Genomic DNA, 10,778 nt, shown 5'->3' with positions numbered 1-10,778 from the left:
GGAAAGGAGGGCCTTATTCCTGGGTTGGATATATTCTATATATATCCGGGAGTTTTTGCTATAATGCTTGTTTTCAAAATATGAATTTATTCCAATACATAAGTGTTCCTAGAAATCACTGCACCATATGGACTTCCCTGGTGGCACAGTGGTTAAGAAATTGCCCACTAACACAGGGAACACAGGTTTGAGCCCTGGTCCGGGAAGATTCCACATGTTGTGGAGCAACTAAACCCATGTGCCACAACTACCGAGCCTGTGCTCTAGAGACAGCGAGCCACAACTACTGAGCCCACGTGCCACAACTACTGAAGCCTGCGCACCTAGAGCCTGTGCTCCACAACAAGAGAAGCCACCGCAGTGAGAAGCCCGTGCACAGCAACAAAAAGTTGCCCCCGGTCTCCGTAACTAGAGGAAAGCCCACGCGCAGCAAAGAAGTCCCAATGCAGCCAAACATAAATAAATAAATAAATTTATATATAAAAAAAGAAATCACTGCACTATACATATCATGCAGTAAAAACTATAAGGCTCATGGGAAAAATAAGAATAGGGACACAACACTTAAAGACTTCACTTAACCCCATTTTCCCATGAGCCCTGCAGTTTTTATTGCACGATTTGTATAGTGCAGTGATGTTTGGAACACATACACTATGTTATAGCATTGTAGCAGAACTGACTATATATACACAATATATTGCATATAGTATTTATATATAATGCTTATATTAGCCTAAGGAATATCCATGCTGTTAAATCAGCAAAACAAACTTGGATTAAAAGGACAGCAAAGTTATAACAATAGAAAAATTGACAATTGACTATTTTCATCTTATCTCTGTTATTTTATCAAAGGTGGATTGGGGTAGAAAAGACTTTGGCTAACATTCTCCTCCCCAGCTATCCCTTGGGGCTGTCTTTTAAATGAGTAGAGCCATTTTTTTCAAACATATGTTGAGTGTTAATAAAAGTGTCTTTAGAAAACTTTGTCATTTTTATTGATCCATAATATATAATTAAGTGGCAGTGGTCAACATTGAACATAAAATATAAGTAAAGAGAGTGTTTACTATGCAAAAGCAATTCCAAGAAAAGTCCCCCACTATGCCTTTTCATCCAACAATTCCTGAATTTTTACTGATTATATCCCTGAATTTTTACTGATTTGTTTCTTAGTGTGCAAGTAATGCACAATTGATTTGGCTGATAAATTGAGATGATTCGTTGTGTATTTACCATTTTTAGGTTTTATTTTCTCAATTCCTCTTCTTTTTACAGTATTTGAATAGCTTGTCCTTATCACACAAAGCAAAAAGCAGCTCATATATCCTTGACTCGTTTCCTTCCTTCCTTCCTTCCTTTCTCCCTCCCTCCCTCCCTCCCTTCTATCCTTCCTTCTTTTCCTTGGTTTTAAAATTTTTGACTTGCATTTTTCTATTTAATATTCTATAAGATGTTTGGCAACCTTGATTGCAACTGCCAAATTCAGTCTCTATCCAATAAGTAGGCAGCTGCAATCAATTTTAGAACACTAGAAGTACAACTGGGAATGATCTCTATCCATTTTTTTTTGGAGGACCACACTTCAAATAATCTTGTTCCCTGCAGGGGACAGTTTACTGTCAAATGTATAGTGAGTAGGGGGTGTTTACTATTTTAAAAATGTTTCCATCATGGTTCCTCCCCTGCTGTCTTTCTGACAGCCAGGGTTGTTGGTTCAGTCTTTTCCTGTGCTGAAAATAAACCCTGCATGGTGAGAAGTCTGTGCAGCTTTGGCAGCCTACTGAGGAGTGGGGATTACTTTAGCTATAGCCCCAGATTCCTTACACTAAAAATAATATTTCCCCAAATTTTCAGACTGGACCAAAGTTATAAACCGCTTGTCGCCTATCATTGGAATCATCAATTTCTCAGAAAATCTGGCTTGCATTTAAAAGCTATCCATTTACAAAATTTATTGTTTTGAATTAAATCTCATTTGTAATAACTTTATATGCCCTAGTTTTCTTAAATTAAAACACATGATATATTGTTATGTTATTGGACAGTCAATGGAAGTGTTTGCAGTAACTCCCTACAGTGATAATGATAATGAGAGCTATAAACTGAAAGCCCTTCTATATGCATTGAAGAGAGCTTAGCTTCCATACATAAATGTGTTTTCTTTCATATTTTACCTAAGACTCACATGCCTTTATGAGTCATGCAGATTGTATCAAGCAGACTGTGTTCTGCAAGCAGCAGATAGAGGTGATGATTAATATCTAATCCCTTTCAAAATCACAAATGAGATCTGCTGGGAACTGTTGCTAGATCTGCTTATCTTACCAGATGTGTATGTGGGTAGCCTGAAATGGCTCACTGACTATCCTTAGGTTTCTGGAACAATCTCTATTTCTTGAACTCTTCTCTCCTGCTCCCTTGCCCTTGCAATAGGCAAAACAAAAACATAGTCCCTCTCTTTCTCTCTCTCTCTTATGATTTATCATTATACCTGAATATATACTAATTGAAATTAATGACGGGAGCATAAATTACCCCGGTTGTTAGTTGCAATAATTTATGTGCTACAGATGACTAGTTATTAAGTAGATCTCATTTTGGTTTCAGACATTAAATATGTTTTTGTTTAAATTTATATTCAATTTCCTCTGTCCATCTTTCACATCTTGATATTACTTTTGCTTCTTTGAAATCAATCTGTTATTAATATTTTAAAGATGTTATTTTATGTAGCTATTTACATTTTAAATCATTTTCCTGTTCAACATTAACTTAATTGTATATCTATTTCCCCAAGGATATTACCTTTTTGTATAAAAGACTATATTTTTAGAGCAGTTTTATGTTTGCAACAAAAGTGAGAGGGACATACAGATGTATACGGGAAATCCCCATAAACCTCCTGCCCTCACACATGCATAACCTCCTCCATTAACATCACTTACCAGAATGGTACTTTTTTTTTTTTTTCACCAAGGATGAACCTACATTGACACTTTATAATCACTCAAAGTCCATAGTTTGTCTTAGGGTTCATTCTTGGTGTTGTACATTCTTGGAGGCAACCAAGATGTCCTTCAGTAGGTGAATGGATACATAAACAGTGGTACATCCAGACAATGGAATATTATTCACTATTAAAAAGAAATGAGCTATCAAGCCAGGAAAAGACATGGAGGAAACTTAAATGCGTATGACTCAGTGAAAGAAGCCAGTCTTAGAAGACTACATACTGTATGATTCCAACTATATGACATTCTGGAAAAGGCAAAAATATGGGGAAAATAAAAAGATCAGTGGTTGCCAGGGGTGGAGATGGAGGAGAGATAAATATGCAGAGCCCAGAGGATTTTTAGGGCAGTGAGAATACTCTGTATCATATTATAGTGATGGATATATGTAATTTTATATTTGTTCAAACCTATATTACCATTTTTATTATATTCCAGCTATACTATAGACATCTTTCTTTGTTAAGGCAAAAAAGTACATCACATGTGGAAAAAGTGGATGATGTAAAGTTTTGTGTATAAAGGTTTGTTACTGGACTTATCATTAGCATTAAGATTCTTAGATTTAGTTTGATCATTGTTTGGCCTCTGAAAAAGTTCTACAACCTTGTTTTACTTAGTTTTCTTAAAACAGAGAAAATCATACTTGCTTTCCAGGAGAAAAATGAAGTGTTTAGTGTTCTGGTTCTTCTGGTGGGAGACTGGAAGTGGAGGTGTGTGGGAAGTGTACACACGCACACACAAACACACATGTATAGTCTCTATATAATCTGTCTTACTGTAGTATCACTATATTTTGAAATATATATAAATAATGGATTGAAGCTTAAAGTTAAATTTTTGATTAAGTGGAGAGAGATATTTCTGTAGGAAAATAGTAGTAGTAAACTCATTTGAGACATGTTTAAGTATTTGTGTCTTTGTGTGCATGAGAGAAGAACTGACGAAAATGTCAGTGAGTATGCAATGCTCTGAGATCTAGGTCATATTTTCCAAATTTCTCTATGTCACCATTACTAAGTGAAATAGAAAGAACACAGCCAGCTGTGGAATTGCAGTTCTGTTACTTACTAGGCTACATGAATTTGGGCAAGATATTTAACCTCTAGAGTCTCAGTTTTGACCTCTGTAAAATGGGAATAAAATTTTTAAAGTATGCAAAATATCTAACACAGTGCTTGCATTCTTGTATGTGCATAAATAAATAGGCAATAACATTATTACGATTTTAGTTGAATTTCAAAAACAGGAGATATTCAGGGATCACAAGGGGTCAAGTGAAAGGGATTTTTCTTATTTCTCCAAATTTTTCTCAATATTCCCAGATTTAATAAGTAATAGGAGAGTGATCATCATTGAGTAAGAAGCAAATGAAAAATCAAACTTTATAGGTATTCCTCTAATATTTGTAGGCAGCTTGTTTTTATCCTTCCCTCCATCTTAAGTGGACTTTCACAATCTAAGTAGAAGAGCATCAAGCTTAGATATGTTAAAAAGATACGTTGTTAAGAGCTTCTCAACTTTTCCTAAACATCTCATATTTCTGAACCTTCTGCTATGCAGATTAAATTTTCATTGTGTTTTTGACAGTGAGATTCAATTCTGACAGCTGTCAATGAGTAAATCCCAGAAGAACTAAATGCCAAGACGAAATTGTGGGTGTTGGAAAGAAGGCAAATTCATGGCTAAGAAAACAAGCATAGCAATAGAAACAATCCAGAAACTTACAAGAGCAAATAAACAATGTAAACGGTAATTTAGTGACTAGCATTCTGGCTAACAAATTCAACTAATAACACTGTTCTCACAGGAGAAAATTGATGCGTATTTTATTCCTCAAATTAAAATGGAGCAAACAACAAACTACCCGACCTTGTTGATCATTCTGGCCTACAAGTAAATCAAATAACAAAACAAAACAATCAGAAGAAAAGGAAAAGAAATAAAATAGAAAAAGAAAAAATATTGAAACTATAGAAAATCTGTACCTAAAAGGATTCTGGTCTACTCAATAGATACTCTCAAACTTGCAATTTGAGGATTTCTGTAAAGAAATGACAGAAACCAAGATTGTACTATGAAGATGGGCTTCCCCGGTGGCGCAGTGGTTGGGAATCCACCTGCCAATGCAAGGGACACGGGTTCATGCCCCAGTCCAGGAATATCCCACATGCCGTGGAGTGGCTGGGCCTGTGAGACATGGACGCTGAGCCTGCACATCTGGAGCCTGTGCTCCGCAACGGGAGAGGCCACAACAGTGAGAGGCCCATGTACCGCAAAAAAAAAAAAAAAAAAAGAATATACGTAGTACTAATATTTATGTAGAATTTATTCTATGCCACATTCTGTTCAAAATACTTAATGCTTATTAACCCATTTAATCCTCATTGAATAACCCTAGAAGTAGGTATTAATTCCATTTTACAGATGCATATACTGAGGCAAGGAGAGGTTAAATAACTTCTTCAAAGTCACACAATGTAGAGGCAGACCAGTGATTCAGCTTCAATGCCTGTTCTCCTAACCTCTGTAAGAAGATGACTTCAGCCAACTGAAAAAGCATAGATTTCATAATTTGAGATTCACTAAACTGAAACATACTGAAGAAATGGGAATGGGAAATCACTTTTCCGAAGTTCAGACTTCTACTAACTGTTATAAAAAAGTACCACTCAAAATAAAAATAAGAAATAGACATATTGAGAATATAGCTTATAATGCTCCTTGGAACAATAAAAAGTCTGTGAGATAAATATCTTTAAATATCCCTTTCCACAAAACGAATTATTTTAACATAAAAGAATCTTAGGCCCCAAAGGTATAAATGTTAATCTTGCCACATAACAGCAAGTGATAAATAACTCATCATTACAAATTATCTAACGTGATTGTTGATGACTAAATAAGATTAAACGTTTTGTTACTTTAGGCTAGCAACAGACACACAAATTTTATTTCTTTATAAGATTATCCTAATTGACTAGAACATAACATCATAGCTGATAAAGTCTAAAAGCAAATTCCCACATTAGATTCCTTGTCTGTCTTCTTCAAAAACTATAAAAAGAAAGGAAAGTCTATTAAATCCTAGGGTGCCTCAGGTTAGGGTAAAAACATTTTTTTTCCCTATTTTTCTGAGTCTAAAGTATGGTTTCTTTAAATTAGGTCAATAAGGAATTAATACTCTGTTGTTTAAATAGCTTCACATCTGATGGAAGTTTTTGCAAGTTATTATTTCATATAGACCCAGCAATCCTCAGGCTACTTCTGTGAAAATGATCAAATGGATCAGTATTTCCTCCATTACCTTTCATTTTCCTCTCAGCTTACTGCTACCCATCCTCCTCTTTTACGGTTTTAAGTGGCACATGGTGACTAGATCTGAGAGGCCATGTAGATACAGGTATGGTTGAGAGGTGATGCCATATGTGAAAGAAACAAAAACAATAATTCAACAAGAATTGAAGGTGACATTGGTCCTTGAAACTTTACTAAGAATAGGGGTGAGATTGGGATCAAAATGAAAATGGAAGGATGAGAGCAGTTCTCATTTTGCTTTTGTTATTAGGTTATTAAATAGATTCCTACCATTTAGCATTGGAAAGACATTATGAATCAAACCTAGTTTCGTGACTTAATATTTGTCTGACGATGAATTTTATATATAATATATATATTATATATAAAGGTCACTGCCATATAAGAGCTTTCTTCAGTATGAATATTTCAATCTCAAACATCAATAAGAATTTTTCCCCCAGAGAAAAATTATAAACCTGTGAAACCTGAAGGACATTATTTCTCTACCTACACAATGCCATATATTCAAATGTAAAAAGAAAAGGGAGCTAATTATCTAGATATTTTGCTGATGTAAGATTGAATATATATACATTAGATGTGTAATATATTGAATATATCAAAGAAGTGAACAGAACAATAACAAACACAAAAGAAAATAATAAATTAACCAAAAGAGAAAATCTTAGCCTTAAGAACAATTAAATAAAGTGCAAATTAGATTCAATTTGGGGTAGCATTGCATACATCTTAAACACTACAATATATAAAATTTATCCAAGTCATTTGTATAGTGGGACAGTACAGTATAATGAAATGAATTGATAATGGTGAAGCTGCTTGATAAAGCTTAGCTAAGGTGATGATGATGATTATGAAAATAATGAAAATAACATAATTTGTGAGAAAATTTAAAATAAAATAATAATAATTCATCTATATACATGTAGAAAATATATGTTCACAGGAATGATACACATGAACTTTGAGGGCAGTGCTTACCTCTGGGAAGCAGAAAGCAGAAAAGAATGGGGAGTGGGATTTTAGCTGTATCACTTTTTTATTTTCATTGACAGAGAGTGATAGAGACAGAGATGAAACAGATTTGTCAAAATGTTAACATCTATTCTGGATACAGCTTACAAGGTGTGCACATTTCATTACACTTTGTAGTTTTCTATCTATCTGAATATTTCAAAATATCTAAATTTTAATGGAATAAAAAGTAATACATGCTTATGGAAATGAATGAATACATAATAATAACTACCTTAAATGTGAATGGATTAAATGCTGCAGTCAAAAGACATAGACTGGCTGAATGGATAAAAAAACAAGACCTGAATATAAGCTGTCTACAAGAGACACACTTCAGACCTAGGGACACATACAGACTGAAAGTGAGGGGATGGAAAAAGATATTCCACGCCAAAGGAAATCAAAAGAAAGCTGGAGTAGCAATTCTCATATCAGACAAAATAGACTTTAAAATAAAGACTATTACAAGAGACAAAGAAAGGCACTACATAATGATCAAGGGATTGATCCAAGAAGAAGGTATAACAATTGTAAATATTTACACAACATAGGAACACCTCAATACATAAGGCAAATCCTAAAAGCCATAACAGGGGAAACTGATAGTAACACAGTCATAGTAGGGGACTTTAACACCCCACTTTCACCAATGGACAGATCATCAAAAATGAATGTAAATAAGGAAACAAAAGCTTTAAATGGTACATTAAACAAGATGGACTTAATTGATATTTATAGGACATTCCATCCAAAAACAACAGAATACACATTTTTCTCAAGTGCTCATGGAACATTCTCCAGGATAGATCATATGTTGGGTCACAAACCAAGCTTCGTCAATTTAAGAAAATTGAAATCATAACAAGTATCTTTTCTGGCCACAATGCTATGAGACTAGATATCAATTACAGGAAAAGATCTGTAAAAAATACCAACACATGGAGGCTAAACAATACACTACTTAATAACCAAGAGATCATGGAGGAAATCAAAGGGGAAGTCAAAAAATACCTAGAAATAAATGACAATGAAAACACGATGACCCAAAACCTATGGGATGCAGCAAAAGAAATTCTAAGAGGGAAGTTTATAGCAATACAATCCTACCTCAGGAAATAAGAAATATCTCAAATAAACAACCTAAGCTTACACCTAAAGCAATTAGAGAAAGAAGAACAAAAAAACCTCCAAAGTTAGCAGAAGGAAAGAAATCATAAAGGTCAGATCAGAAATCAATTTTAAGAGAAATGAAGGAAACAATAGCAAAGATCAATAAAACTAAAAGGTGGTTCTTTGAGAAGATAAACAAAATTGATAAATCATTAGCCAGACTCATCAAGAAAAAAACTGGGAAGGTTTCAAATCCATAGAATTAGAAATGAAAATGGAGAAGTAACAAATGACACTGCAGAAATACAAAGGATCATTAGAGATTACTACAAGCAATTTGATGCCAATAAAATGGACAACCTGGAAGAAATAGACAAATTCTTGGAAAAGCAAAACATTCTGAGACTGAACCAGGAAGAAATAGAAAATAAAAACAGACCAATCAGAAGCACTGAAATTGAAACTGTGATTGAAAATCTTCCAACAGGGCTTCCCTGGTGGCGCAGTGGTTGAGAGTCCGCCTGCTGATGCAGGGGATGCGGGTTCGTGCCCCGGTCTGGGAAGATCCCACATGCCGCGGAGCGGCTGGGCCCGTGAGCCATGGCCGCTGAGCCTGTGCGTCTGGAGCCTGTGCTCCACAATGGGAGAGGCCACAAGAGTGAGAGGCCCGCGTACTACAAAAAAAAAAGAAAAAAAAAATCTTCCAACAGATAAAAGCCCAGGACTAGATGGCTTCATAGGTGAATTCTAACAAACATTTAGAGAAGAGCTAACACCTATCCTTCTCAAACTCTTCCAAAATATAGCAGAGGGAGGAACACTCCCAAACTCATTCTATGAGGCCACCATCACCCTGGTACCAAAACCAGGCAAAGATGACACAAAGAAACAAAATGACAGGCCATTATCACTGATGAACATAGATGCAAAAATCCTCAACAAAATACTAGCAAACAGAACCCAACAGCACATTAAAAGGATCATACACCATGATCAAGTGGGGTTTATTCCAGGAATGTAAGGATTCTTCAATACATGCAAATCAATTAAGGTGATAAACCATGTTACCAAATTGAAGGAGAAAAACAATATGATCATCTCAATAAATTCAGAAAAAGCTTTCGACAAAGTTCAACACTCATTTATGATGAAAACTCTCCAGAAAGTAGGCACAGAGGGGATTTACCTCAACATAATAAAGGCCATATATGACAAACCCACAGCCAACATTCTCAATGGTGAAAAACTGAAACCATTTCCTCTAAGATCAGGAACAAGACAAGGTTGTCCACTCTTACCACTATTATTCAACATAGTTTTGGGAGTTTTAGCCACAGCAATCAGAGAAGAAAAGGAAATAAAAGGAATCCAAATCAGAAAAGAAGAGGTAAAGCTCTCACTGTTTGCAGATGACATTATATTATACATAGAGAATCCTAAAGATGCTACCAGACAACTACTAAAACTAATCAATGAATTTGGTAAAGTAGCAGGATACAAAATTAATGCACAGAAATCTCTTGCATTCCTATATGCTAATGATGAAAAATCTGAAAGAAAATTAAGGAAACACTCCCATTTACCATTGCAGCAGAAAGAATAAAATATCTAGGAATAAACCCACCTAAGGAGACAAAAGACCTGTATGCAGAAAACAATAAGACACTGATGAAAGAAATTAAAGATGATAGAAACAGATGGAGAGATATACAATGTTCTGAGATTGGAAGAATCAACATTGTGAAAAAGACTATACTACCCAAACAATCTACAGATTCAATGCAATCCTTATTAAACTACCACTGGCATTTTCACAGAATTAGAACAAAAAATTTCACATTTTGCATAGAAACACAAAAGATCCCTAATAGCTAAAGCAATCTTGAGAAAGAAAAATGGAGCTGCAGGAATCAGGTTCCTGGACTTCAGACTATATTACAAAGCTACAATAATCAAGACAGTATGGTACTGGCACAAAAACAGAAATATAGATCAATGGAACAAGATAGAAAGCCCAGAGATTAACCCATGCATATATGATTACCTTATCTTTGATAAAGGAGGCAAGAATATACAATGGAAAAAAGACAGCTTCTTCAATAAGTGGTGCCAGGAAAACTAGACAGGTACATGTAAAAGAATGAAATTAGAACACTCCCTAACACCATATGCAAAAATAAACTCAAAATGGGTTGAAGACCTAAATGTAAGGCCCGATACTATAAAACTCTTAGAGGAAAACGTAGGCAGAACACTCTCTGACATACATCACAGCAAGATCCTTTTTGACCCACCTCCTAGAGAAATGGAAAT

This window comes from Lipotes vexillifer, unplaced genomic scaffold (assembly GCF_000442215.2).
Source record: "Lipotes vexillifer unplaced genomic scaffold, Lipotes_vexillifer_v1.1 scaffold8, whole genome shotgun sequence".
NCBI lineage: Eukaryota > Metazoa > Chordata > Mammalia > Artiodactyla > Lipotidae > Lipotes > Lipotes vexillifer.
This window is presented reverse-complemented; position numbering follows the sequence as displayed.